The sequence below is a fragment of the Daktulosphaira vitifoliae genome, unplaced genomic scaffold, assembly GCF_025091365.1.
Source record: "Daktulosphaira vitifoliae isolate Bord-2020 unplaced genomic scaffold, ASM2509136v1 Scaffold_1, whole genome shotgun sequence".
NCBI lineage: Eukaryota > Metazoa > Arthropoda > Insecta > Hemiptera > Phylloxeridae > Daktulosphaira > Daktulosphaira vitifoliae.
In genome coordinates this window covers 49,905,621-49,920,617 of record NW_026099572.1, presented here as the reverse complement: position 1 = coordinate 49,920,617, position 14,997 = coordinate 49,905,621, and the positions used below count along the sequence as shown (strand labels likewise).

The 14,997-nt window shown below is 26.2% G+C and overlaps 1 protein-coding gene across 2 annotated transcripts in view; it reads left to right on the top strand.

Moving 5' to 3' along the window:
- The first annotated feature begins 14,634 nt into the window (after positions 1-14,634).
- LOC126895130 (uncharacterized) overlaps positions 14,635-14,997 on the top strand; it is an 8,507-nt gene continuing 8,144 nt past the window's right edge. Inside the window, exon 1 of one of the 2 annotated variants that reach the window (XM_050666652.1) lies at positions 14,635-14,657. The gene's annotated coding sequence lies outside the window, so the exon portion shown is untranslated. Of the gene's footprint in view, positions 14,664-14,997 lie in introns of both variants that reach the window. The other variant, XM_050666653.1, reaches the window with a different exon arrangement.

Genomic DNA, 14,997 nt, shown 5'->3' with positions numbered 1-14,997 from the left:
AATTTGCTCATTTCTATGGTTTCTTTAAAATTTACTCATTTCTATGGCTTCACTAAAATATGCTAATTTCTAAGGCTTCTTTAAAAATTGTTCATTTCTATGGCTTCCTTAAATTTGCTCATTTCTATGGTTTCTTTAAAATTTACTCATTTCTATGGCTTCACTAAAATATGCTAATTTCTAAGGCTTCTTTAAAAATTGTTCATTTCTATGGCTTCCTTAAATTTGCTCATTTCTATGGTTTCTTTAAAATTTACTCATTTCTATGGCTTCACTAAAATATGCTAATTTCTAAGGCTTCTTTAAAAATTGTTCATTTCTATGGCTTCCTTAAATTTGCTCATTTCTATGGTTTCTTTAAAATTTACTCATTTCTATGGCTTCACTAAAATATGCTAATTTCTAAGGCTTCTTTAAAAATTGTTCATTTCTATGGCTTCCTTAAATTTGCTCATTTCTATGGTTTCTTTAAAATTTACTCATTTCTATGGCTTCACTAAAATATGCTAATTTCTAAGGCTTCTTTAAAAATTGTTCATTTCTATGGCTTCCTTAAATTTGCTCATTTCTATGGTTTCTTTAAAATTTACTCATTTCTATGGCTTCACTAAAATATGCTAATTTCTAAGGCTTCTTTAAAAATTGCTCATTTCTATGGCTTTCCAAAATTTGCTCATTTCTATGGGTTCCCTAAAATTTGCTAATTTCTAAGGCTTCTCTAAAATTTACTCATTTCTATGGTTTCATTCAAATGTGTACACTTATATAGCTTCATAAATTTCTAAATATAATCAAAGTATCAAATAGTCTCAACGAAAAATCTCAAAAGAATATTTTTATACTTACGTTTTCTAGAGAAATTAAAACTTGAATTAGTCATTTCGTTCTGAGGCGAAGTTCAAAGTTTTCAAGTAAAACTGAATGAAGTTTTGAAGTGTGACTTTTTTATTGAGGAACCGAAAAAAACAGATTATTGAGCGTTACGGTCGGCTATAGCGTTTGGCCGTCACAGTGGGCTACGGTAGGCTGTAATGTATATTTTATCTTATAATTTAGCACTGTATTTTCGAAAATTAAATTAATTTTATTTAAAATGTATTAAATAATTTAATTCCAAATTATTTTGATTGTACATAAAAAATTTTTAAAGAACTACAATAGATGCAATTTTTATGCGATATCTTCATAACCAGAGAAATCCAATTTTTCATATTTCTAAAAAAATAAATACAAAAGAATATTTGAAAATATAATATTAGAAAATTTTTCTGTATTATTTATTGATAGGTTTTTGGGATATAATATTTAATTGAAATGACTTAATTTACTTATTATAATTATGAATTACCTAATTTACAAAATATACCCAGTTTTTACTAGATGTGTGTATTAACACTACCATATCTTATTCCACCAATCATAAAATAATAGTCCATATAAAAAAACTTCTATATAATTTTTCGCTCACATGCTCAATTTAATATAACAAGACATAACACTTATTATTATAAATAATCATTTAGAGAATTTTACTCAAATAGATCGAAAAATAAACTAAATCAATCAAAGAAGAAATTAAAAGGAAATGAAAACAGCTATTGAAAAAAAGATCTTCCTCGACTAAATTAGAGTATCTACACAATTATCTAAACCAAGATAATTGTGCCATAAGATTTAAAAATTTAAATCTTATGGCATATAAATTTCTAATACAAACGATATTTGTTAAATAATTAATTAACGAAATGTATCTATTTGAATATTTTCTATAAAATAAATAAATAAGTTAATGAAAATTAGACATGTAAAGATGATAAAAAAGGAGTAATTGTATTTTTACATGGAAATAAAAAAATAGATAAAAAAACCTATAGCTAAAATAAATAGTGCTTTATTCTTTTTAAAAATTTTTAATAATTGCTTAATATCTTTACCTATCATTTGGTATACTTTTTTATAAATCTGACCCTTTATCTGCTACAGGGGGGATTTAAGATGACAACTTTTTCACAAAGAATTTACTTTTTCAACTTAACTTTTGAATGTGTTCTGGAAAGTCTGACACTTTTATATATATCTTAAATTAAATTTAATGTATTGTATTTTATTATGGAAAAAAAAAATTTCGGACTTTATTTTGTCTTCACGGTGAAAATCGTTACCAAATGCTATTATCGTGTGAAAATTCTCGATTTTATATTTTACATTTTTAACTTTATAATGCTATAACTTTTTAAAAAATGTATGGATCATTACAATTTTTTCATGAGAAGTAGTATTTATATACATCTTTCATTCGACATACTTTATCTTCATCGGGATATTAATAAGGAAATAGTAGATCATGTAGCTTTTGGAATAATCCATCAATTTTTTTAAAATTAAACACTTTCTAAAGATTTGTATCAAAGCGTTTTTTATAATAGTGATTTTAATCACTGTCAGTTATCATTATACTTGACCCAACTATGCCACGTTTCCACTGAGCCGCAACCCCACTGTACTGGTTTTTTTTTCTATTTCTATATTAATATAACGCTAAAAATACAAAAGAAGCAATATAGCACTTACACTTCGAAATATGCAACATAAAAATTTCATATAGCGTATTGGATTTTGAAACAAATTTATAACTTACGTAGGTATTGCTAAAAAGTTCCAGAAAAATTCAAGTGATAGAGCCTTGGTTATAATTAAAATGTATTATGCTTAAAAAATAAATATTGAGTCACACAAAATAAGATGATACTCCACAAATTTTCCAAATTAAGTTATTTAAATATTATTAATGTTTATATGAAACTAAATTTTACCATAATAACTATAGTTTACTACAGTCATTTTATTAAAATACTGCAAATGAAAGACAAGTTTATATCATTATTTTAGTGTTACATCTTACGATTCATTAATATGATGGAAAATATCTAAAATAACTATCGAGCTATTAATTACTTGTTAAATAACTATTTGATTAGTTAATAAATATTCTAAAGTATTATTAAAAAAAATTGTTTAACTAATCATCAGTTTATGTTTAATAACACTATTTAAATAACTTTGTAAATAATCATTTTATTGCAGTAAAAATAATATTATTACAGTTATTACACAGTTTAAATTATTCAAAAGTGTCCATCCCTAGTAGTAACTTTTATGTACGTCGGCGTGTCACTACATAATATTATAGGCGAGAATAATTATTTTGTTACCACAACAGCGGTTTTGTTAAGGGGACATATCATTTATTCATATACAGGGTGGCCCACCACTCACTGACAACTTAAATAACTTTTGATCCAGTTAATATTTTTAGTTGATTTTTTTTTTAAATAATAGTTAGACGTTAGGTCTATAGCTATATCTCAATAATTAATTTTTTTACATTTTATTAAAAATATTAATTATTTTTAAATTTTAAATAAAATGTAAAAAAAAAATCTAAGATAGCTATTTTGTAGAGTAGAATTTAAGAAAAATTTTAGTAAAAAAATATCTTATTAATATTCAGTAGTAAATATTCTGTAGCGTTTTGAAGTTTGTGAAATTTTGAATTTTCATGTACTATTTTACGGTATTAAACATTGAAATACGTATTGAGAAAAGGACAGAAGAAAACGCTATCTTTTCATGATTACTGTGTATACATATGATGATAGTGTGTATACATTACAAACTTGGCATAAATACCATGATAAGAAATTAGATAAGGCAATTATTACTTATCACTCTCATTCAAAAGTATATTGAAAAGATAGCGTTTTCTTCTGTCCTTTTCTCAATACGTATTTCAATGTTTAATACCGTAAAATAGTACATGAAAATTCAAATTTTCACAAACTTCAAAACGCTACAGAATATTTACTACTGAATATTAATAAGATATTTTTTTACTAAAATTTTTCTTAAATTCTACTCTACAAAATAGCTATCTTAGATTTTTTTTTTACATTTTATTTAAAATTTAAAAATAATTAATATTTTTAATAAAATGTAAAAAAATTAATTATTGAGATATAGCTATAGACCTAACGTATAACTATTATTTAAAAAAAAAATCAACTAAAAATATTAACTGGATCAAAAGTTATTTAAGTTGTCAGTGAGTGGTGGGCCACCCTGTATATATATAATATCATAACAAACTTACGATAATGTCCACAGGTACAGATACACGATTCGTGGCCATAAACCATTCGGTGGCAGTGAAATGTTTATGATCCTATATAACACATAAAGTCACGACTACTCTTCGATGAATCAAGTTGCCACCATAATTGTTAAAAATTGTTATTCCGCGAGGGTATTGTTATCGATTCCGAACGGGTTCTATGTAATATAAATTTATGATATATAGTTTGCTTTCTTTTATCAGTGTGAATCGCCAAAACATCATTATTCAATCAGAAAAAACGAGTAGAGACGACAAGTTTAATGAATAAAAAGATTTATAAGGAATCGAATACACAATAGCTTTCGCGTTTTTCATGTAAAAAAAAAATAAAAAATCATAAATCTAAACAATAAAATTAAATGACTCATAAAAATCACACGCGTTAGTATTATATATATATATATTATATATTGACGCCCTTATCGGGCAATAGAGTGTACAAATTATTTAACATAAAGTATTCACAAATTTATAATAATAATAATAATACATAATGCTATAAATTTTGGCATATAGATGGCATAAATTTATAAATATTAACTATTATACAAATACAAAGACCGAAGACTAGATTCATTATCAAAGTTAAAATCAAATGAAATTTTGTTACTTTCTCTTATCATTCGACTTATGGGTTCATTATAGCTATACAATTGAGAGTGAAATGACTCATAAAAGGTAGTCGCAGAGCGTGTATTGATAGTAGGAACATACCAATTTATTTTTCCAAGAATTTCAGGACAATTTATTTTATTGTTTAATAACTTATATATGAAAGAAACATCATTAAATTTTCGTCTCANGTTTAATAACTTATATATGAAGGAAACATCATTAAATTTTCGTCTCGATTCGAGAGATTGTAAATTCAGTTTAGATTGTAGATCATCAACTGAAATGTTTAACCTCAACTTAAATATTACAAATTTTAAAAAATGAAGTTGTAAATTTTCTAATTTACGAATATTGCAAATTTGGTAGGGGTTCCAAATTATTGAACCATATTCAATACCTGAACGAATAAGTGAACAATATAATGTTTTTAAACATAGTATGTTTTTAAAGTCCCAGCACTGTCGTTTTACAAATCCAATGAGTCTCATAGCCTTTGAATAAATATAGGATACATGATCATTAAATGAAAGATCAGTGGAAAAAATTATACCTAAATCTTTGATGGTGGAAACTACTTTAATTAAATGATTATCTAATGAATAATTATAAATTAAGTGATTTTTACTTCTTGTAAAAGATATAGCAGCGCATTTATTAATGTTAATTTTTAATCTATTATTGATACACCAACTAGAAAACTTATCTATGATAATCCTGATTTGATAATGCAATTCAAAATTAAACAACCAAAAAATTAACTATTATTTTAATATACGAGCTCCTTATCTAACATCTCAATCGTTTCAACTTGAAAATGAGTATTAAACTAATTGTAATAGCAAGTATAAGTTACTATAATTATCTTCAGAAAATGTTACAATATTATGACTAAATAGTTAGTAAATAGTTTATTTATATTAGAATTAAACTTGTAATTTATATTATAAAATATACATAAATATAAAATGACACTTTTACAAAAATAGCAACAATATGTTTTAATAATATATTTTTTTTTATCTTCAAAAACAATCCAGAAAAGAAATGTCTCTATTTTGCTCTCCCTAAAACAAATTTAATATTATAGTTTTGTAACAAATAACCCAAGCCAGCTAAATTCGAGCATAAAAATGTTTGTAATATTTCCAGTGACCAATCACCCATTATACTATCTATTGGTGGTGAGGTTTCCTATAATACATGACAATCCCTTACAAAAAGACCCATTAATAAATATAAATTTAAAATAAAATTAGATAAAAAAATTAGTCTGAAAATTCCACTCAAACCCATAACACGACGTTTAAAATGCGGCTCAAAATATTGTTTCACTAATCAAAAACTTAGCAAATAATTTATCCTCATTAAACAAAAGCAATTTTAAAATTGATGAAAAACTACCAGTTCATATAAGAGCTATTATCCCTTAGAGCCATATGACTAAATACTCGATAATCCTGGTTTAAACAACTTTTCAACAAACTAGCTAATAACCTAAAATATCTACTTCTAAAATTTAAATCAATTTAGTATCAAAACTATACTCAATCATCCAATGGTAGGAATAAATCATTATGGAGACCCAAACCAAAGGAATTATCCCACCTCTTCAATATTATAACGGCGTCCTTGCTATATCAGATGAAGAGAAAGCTACAATTTTTGCTAAACATTTATTTAATAAATTTAAACCACATGAAAACGTTAAGCACGACTCTAATCATATTAATATCGTTAATCACTTTATCTCATGTTGTCTACCTATGTCTCCTCCTTTCAAAACCATTTTGTCCAGGAGAAATTGAAGCAACTGTTAAAAAATTACAAAAAGGAAAAGCTCCTGGGTATTATTTAATCGCAAATAAAGTGTTCACAAATCTATCAAAAAAAGATCTTACTTTTATAAAATATAGTTTACGGTAAGACAAGGCAGTGCAAATTCTTCTTACTACAGAAATCGAGCAGGCGTTCCTTAAGACAGTGTATCTGTCTTCCGGCCACTACAATATTATTACCCCAGTCTACTAATACTCTTCTTATTACATATGCTGACGATACAGCTATACTCTCTACTCACAATAATATTAATGAAGCTGCCCATCATCTACAAATGCACGTCAACATCATCGAACCTTGGTTCAGGAGCTGGAAAATTAAAATAAATGTAAACAAGTCAAGTTATGTAACATTCACCCTCAGATCTCAAAAATGCTTATATATAAAATTAAATAATACAACAATTATTACCTACAATGAAACTAACTACCTAGGCATAATTTTGGAAAACAACTGACGTGAGGTCCCCACCTGAAAGACAAAAGGAAAAAACCAATAGCAGATTTCAACTCTTTCGTTCATTACTAAAATCTAAATTATCTCTCAAAACTAAATATCTTATTTATCAGCGAAAAATCCAAACAGTCTAGTCTTATGGTATTCAGATATAGAAACTAGCTAAACCATCTAACATTCGACCAATACAAGCTTTTCAAAATATAACATTACGAGTGTTAACTGGTGCGCCTTGGTATGTAACAAATAATAACCTACACAAGAATTTAAACACCAAAACTGTCAAAGAACTTGCTATTTTATACTATACTAGATATCACTCAAAACTAAATATAAACACAAACCCTTTAATTAAAAAAATGTACACTACATCAATACCTGACAACCCAAAAATAAAAAATTTCAGTCCGATCAGATTAGTTTAACCCGTACCGACTTGGGGTTGATAATCGGCCAAAATGGGTACTCTTTTAGTATTAATAAATCAACTCATAAATTAGCGCTCTTACAAAAAAAATTCGAAAAGTTATATTGTAGATCTAATTGTTTTTATAAATTAAGTCCTAACAGTTTTTCTTCTAAATCCATTAGTTTTCTAGAAAAATGTCAAAATACGTAAAATTTCATAAAATTTCCGAAATAGTCATATTTACAAATATTTCATCATATCTGACGAACCATATGTAATACACCTAATGTGTTCATACTAAAATTGTTTAAAACTAAATTTTACAAAATAAAAGTAACAAGTAAATATTTCATTGAACCGATCGTTTTATTGCTATAGTTCAAATAGCTCGATCATATTACGACTTTTACTAAATATATGAAGTTCATTGTTAGATTCTGTTAGTTATCATCTGGTACGTTACAAAACTCATAGTGCAAGTACGGCAATAATACTATGGTATGACTGGATTAATGTATTGTTATTATTTTTTAATTATAAATAACTCTGGAAATCGTAAATTTATTACAAATCGCAATAGGTATAGTGAACTTTACTGTAGTTTAACCCAGTTTATTGAATGTGACATCATCTAATTTCAAAAAACACATATAAATTGTAACATTGCTTATCTAAAAATTTAACAAATTTTTTTCTCTAAGTAAAAGTGTTTCTGAATAATTAAATTATTCATGCAATAAAAGTACATTTTTTAGTTAAGGTCAATATGGAAATTTCATTTAATTGTTAAAAAATGAAATTTAAATTGTACATGGATAAAAATAGGAATGTATCAAAAACTACGTCTACGAAAGCAAAGCTAAAAACAAAATATTTAAACAAAAATCAAATAATATAACGAAACTTCACAGTCGGTATAGAAGTTACTTTCATTAAAGTTTATTGAAAATCAATGAAAAGTAACAGGAGCATTATGACACTTTTTATTAGCGTCGAAAGCGTAAAAATAAGGTTTATTACTCTTGAAAAAATCAAAAAATAGTTATTTGACTACATACTATTGCAATATTTTGAACCAAATCATATTTTTCTGTACGAAAATCAAACATTTTTTATAGTTTCTGGGAAAATGAGAAACCAAAATTGATCACCTTGTAATAACTAGAATTAAAAATCAAAATATGTATTAATTAAATTGTTTTTTTTAATTAATTTGAATATTTAAGTAATGAACAACGTCTCAATAATATACAGTCTTACTGTCAAAAGATGGTAATTAATTAAAAAAATTATTTTGACATCATAAACATTAACAGTACCATCGTTATCCGTGAAAGACAATTAGACTTAAAGTTAAAACGCATTTATATAATTCCAGACAGTTGATGCTATATGAGTAATTAATGGGTTTGTATATTAATGAAGTCAGTAATAGTAGTGACCACACATCAAACAGCTTATAATTACTACACTTTCAGTAATTTACTTATATCGGCAAAATCCGAAAACGGTTCATATTTAAATACCTTTTTTAATCGAGGATTCAGTAACAAAATGGACGTTTAATGAGTGTATAATAATTGTTAATGGAGTGCCGTGTGCTACAGATTTATCTCCAGGCGTTTAAGTCTCCGAGCCGCCTTCGGACTTTCGGCGGTACACTCTGTCTCGTACGTCGTAACTACTACACACACTCTTCGATATCGATCTGCCGTGTTCAGTGAATCGACCAGCGTCACGTGGGAGGTGTACGAAAGAAGTATAACGAGCACGCGCGAGTCTCATGGGAGTTTATTACAGAACGGCCTGAGATTTTGCGAAAACCCGTGCCAGTGTCCTACGCATAAACGGCACGAAACCGTCAGTGTTCAGACTGTGCGGCCAATATATTGCCAAGCCTTCAAGTTAATGTAATTGGAAGGGTGGAGTTCACGGCCTACGGCAAATTCAAAGACATTTGTTTACAAAAATACATACAAAAGTCGATCAATGCGCTCGAACGAGTATAGTTTTTTTTTTATTTTGTTCGATGAAAGAGGCGGTATCAAATGATATTTTACAGAGAAAATCTAGAATACGTTTGGTAAACGCTATCATAAATCTCGCGTGAAATGCAAAATGAAACTTGTAAAGATTCGAACCGCCTAACGATGACCAGAACATTCGATGATAAGGAAATACGGTTTGTCTTTGGTTTATGGCGAGAAGGACGTTTCTGACAATAATTGTATAAAATTGCTATTTTAGAGTGTAGTTGCGCAAAACGAGTACTTAAACGTGCGCGTGACAGGGTCTACAGCTGTGTAAAGAAAAGCGAATATATTTCAACCCCATATACGGTCATGTTACTCATATTGATACAGACTTAATGCGTTTACTATATTTTTGTATCATAAGGGTTTGGTATCCGGTGATATGTCATATGAAATAAGTGAAAAGAATATTCAACACAAATATAAATAACTACATGGTTTTTAATTAAAACAAATACATTAATGTTTGATTACTTTTTAAAATATAATAGTGTCGCTGTTTAAGTTCAATCAATTTGTCAGCTGCAATAAGACATTAATACTTCTCGAACTGCATGTAACAATTAATATTTATAGTTGTTTACAAGTTATGATTATATATTTAACTGGATTAAAACAAATGAGTACTAATAACTAGTGTTATGATCATATATCAATCGTAAGGTTGGCCGTTTTAATTAAATTTGACCTCTTTATAACTACCCACTTGGTAAAATTATAATATAAATCACGTTTTCCTCGTGGTTTTATTTGATATAAATTTAATTTTGTTTTTGTTCTATTTAGAAAGTAGGTTTTATTATTTTTTCAATTTTGGCATCAAGCTTCAAATATTTTATAACAAAAGAATTATTTTAACTTTACTAGTTAATTAAAATTGAAAGGCTATAAGCAAAAATGAGATAACTTCATTTTTTTAATCAGATATTAACGGATTTTATTTAAGATTAAAATAACGGTTATATTCATCAAAGAAATAAACAATTACAATTAACAATATATATTGTAGTTAAGCATTTTTTTAATTTTAAAGTTATTAAGTATTCAAATCAAAAAGTCTAGTTTTTTTGCCTAAAAAAATTTAAATAAGAAGTTATTTTGTTTTTATGTAGAATTGATACACAAGAGTTTTGCGTATAATCAAAAGGACGATCATTAATAACATATCATTTTATAAATTATTTTCAAGGACTGGTAATTTGATTTATTTGAATGTGAGAATAAAATTATATAGGATGTAATATTCCAAAAACAACATCAAATCATATTTCCTTAATTATATTCTGATTATAGATCTTATAATTTATAACTATTACTCATTATATTAATTAAATTTATTATGAAACTGAAATTCGATAATTTAATACAGTAGTTTTTACGGAAAAATTATAAAGTAATTGTATATTACGTTACCTGTATGGCAAACGTGTATCAAAATTTTTTTCTTGTTTATTTTATATAACTTTCTATTTAATAAATATTTAAAAGACGCAGTATTTCCGGAATATTTTCAAAAGTTAAGTTGAAAAAGTTCTACTTTTTACACATATGTTTCAAAAAAATTGTTTTCTCTAAAATTATAGAATTTTAATTCAAATACAACTTGTAGATTTACAAAATCTACTATTAACTAAAGGCTTAGAGGTTTGAAATTTTAGAAGGGCTTAGCCCTCAAAAATTCAGAAAATTATAAATATTGTTTTATAAAAATATTTTCAGGGTAGTCAGAAAATTAAATGAGTATTTTTTTTTATTTTTTATTTTTATTCTAGTTGTTCCTATGCAAATTTATCATGTTACACCAATACTTAAAATTAAAAAATGATATCGATTATAACATTTATATCTTCAATTATATCATGAGAATGTTTTTAAAAGCTATTGAACTTAATCAATAGTATACTAGTCTAATTATAGACCAAATTTTAATTATATTATTATATAAACAAAAACTCATTTGAGGAAACATTTAACTAGATATTTATGAAAAAAACTTGAAAAAATAAGTCAATTTAAGGTATCTAATGAGGTTCTATATAATCTGAGTATTTGTTTAATTTATATAAAGCATACTAGAAGCTTATTACATATAGTTCATACCAATGTATGTATACTTAGTATTTTTTTAAATCGAAAACGCGAATATCAAAATAAATTTAAAGAGTTATCTCAAACTGATTTTCTCAAAAAGAATTATCCCCAAGGCGTCATTGTATACAATCATTAAGTTAGGTGTTAAAGATACCTTCAACTAATCGTAAACTATGATCAAAATTGATAATCTTAAAATCAAGTTTTCTTATTTTATCAATTATCTTTTATTATTTAAAAATAGCGGTTTGTAGAAATCGTGCAATACATTTTTGTGGGTATATGAGAATAGATCCAGCAACGGTGGAGTATGAGGACTGACGCCAACACAATTTTGTTAACTTGCCTCCCCAATAGTTAACGTTATCTGACTATTAATTTCATAAATCAATTATAAATTTTTAATTTAATTTTGAATGTTTAATTTACAGTTATATGGTATATTTACATGTAAAAATACATTGCTTACATTTAAAAAAAATTAAATTTTCAAATAATTCTTTTAAAATTATTGATTCAGTACCATTTTTAAGCCATGATTCGGGCAAAGGTTTTGCTATCTATTTCGAAAATCTTTCAATATCCTACTTATAATCTTCCTCCATAAACACAAACCGTTTGTTTCAGTCTTTAAAATGAGGTGTGTATGCAGTTGAAAGTGAGTTTAAGTATTTGGCTTAAAGCTGTGGATTCTTAACCAGATAATAATTCATAAAAAAGAATAATGAAAATCATAACACCCACTTTATTAACTCAAGGATCTAAGTAAACGTACTTGTTGGTGATAATTAAAATGTTATTATATTAATGTCAGTAACCTATCATTATATCAACGCGTAATATAATTTACTATTATTATTTAAAATAGTTTAATCAACAAATGCTTGTTACCCCACGCAAAAAATGTTTTATTTACTTAAACAACTTTATTTTGATTTGCGTTAGCACATTATTTAAATGTTTAATACTTATTTAAATTTTTTAATGACTTATGAGTGCATAAAAAATGTTTGTGCCACAATCAATTAAAATTCTGTCGAAAAATTCCACCTTCAATGTATAGTAGAACATATAACATCGTTAGGTACAATTAAATATAAGTCTTTCTATTAAGGTTCAGTAGAACCTTAAGATTGAAAATCAATCTTCTGATGTACACCTACGAATTCAATACAAAACAGAAAATTGTTTTTTAGATAAATACATTTTATTTTGTATATTCCAATTGAATGTCGAAAAAAAATCATCGTAAGAATATGAAATATGTCTTAAACCTACACATAATCGCATAGATTCGTGGTGTATTAACTGAGAGAGTCTAAGGCTATTACATCAATAGACTTATATTTACTTCATTAGAAACATTGTATTTACAAACAATTATAATCCATTTTGCATTTTGCAAAACTTTTTTTTTTTTATTAGCTTTTATTATGAAAGTATTATAGCTCGACAATTACATAAGAATTAGATAATATAGTATTAATTAGCGTTATGAATTACAGGAATAATTGGTTTTAATTAGTATAACAAAAATAAAGTATGTACAATAAATTATAACATAAAATAAAGTAGTTAAATAGTACAACCAGCGCTCAATATAAAAGAAATGATGGCAGTAATCACGGTAATAGAATAGGAATTTAGTACAACAGAGGGGACAAAATTGTAAATTCCATTGTATTCTAAAAATTATATAAGCAAGCATCTATTAGATGCCAAGGAGGAGCAATTCAATAAATAATGAGGAAAATCTCCGAGAACTTCATCCTTAAGTAAATGGCAAAAGGGAACAGAGTTCAAGTTTAATTTGTAAGCGAATGCTGGTAAAAGGTTATGACCCAGTCTGAGTCGTGAAAAGCTAGAAATTATATTGCAAGGAAGATCTAGTTGATCGAACCATGGAATTTTGGAAGGGCTAGGTACGATGGACCGATGCCATCGGACAAAGCTGTTAGTAAGAGAAGACCACTTGGTGAGCCATGCTTCCATCAGGGTAGATCTAAAGTAATGAAGAGCGTCAGAATAAGGAAGAAGAAAGAAAGGATAACATAGGAATGATGAAGCACATTTAGCCAAAGAATCAGCGAACTCGTTACCACGATTGCAAAACTTTTCCTAAAGTATTTTAAACAGTTAGACTAGGTTGTGGAACAACAAAAAATAACTTATTCAAATCACTGTATTATAGATACAAAGATTTTTAACGAAATAGATATCTGTAATTTTTTAAGTAGCCTTTATTAAATATATAACAATTTAACAGTTAAAAACTAAAATAGTCGTAATAATTCCTTAGTAACAATTATAGAAATAAATATAACATAATTGAAGTAAAAAATATAAATTTATAAATTACAGTTACTATAATAATAAAACCAAAATAAGACATCCACGGAAAGTAAAATTTTAAGGTTTATAAAGACCATAATATAGTTTTATTCTCTGAGCGTTATTTATAAGACATTCAAAACAAGGTTTTTAAATAATATAAATGGCTTAGTAGAATTTTTGTATTTATTATGCCATAAAATTGCTAACCATTCATCTTTAACAAAAAAATTAGTGGCTAATAACTTAAAATCACTCATAAAGTTTATTTAATTGATGTAATAATAAATATTTTTTTTATAACATGTATACATTTTTTTTTGAAAAAGCTACTCAGATCTCAAATTATGAAAAATACGAAAAATAGCAAGTTGAATTTTGACAAATTCGATTAGATATCCAATGCAATTAATCTACATTGCTAGATAAATACATTTTAGAAAATCGATTCTAAATAAATATTGCTATGTAATCTTTAGATTACACAGCAATATTTTTAGAATACATCTGTTATGTATTTGAACACAAATAAATAAATTATAATTTTTTTTTATTGGAAACACCGTATAAAGGGGAGATTTATTTATTTTAAATATTCATTAAATTATTCACAAAAGTACATTATACATATTAATTTTTATAATTCGTGGTAAAAATAAAAATTTTATAATTTTGATTTTGATTTTTATAAGCATCTTGGCAGAATAAAATTGCAAGTGTAAAAGCATTTATTACTATAATATCTAAGTCTAGTTCATAACCAAAAATGTTTATGAAGTGTGCATTTTATTTATTAGTTATTAATTTATATGTTTGTTCAACCAAAGCAGATGAGCACTTCAAAGACTTGAATATACTTTTAGAACGCGACGAATGGAAAATTGTAGGTGGTCTTTGGATGAATCGTGTTGTTGTTGAACGTAATCCAAACGAACAGATACTCGATGTGGAAAAATTATTAAAAAAAGATAAAAATAATAATGAAATTTTTACAGACGAAAATTACAAAATTAAAGTACAAAAACTAGTTTTATTATACAGCGCTGTACATG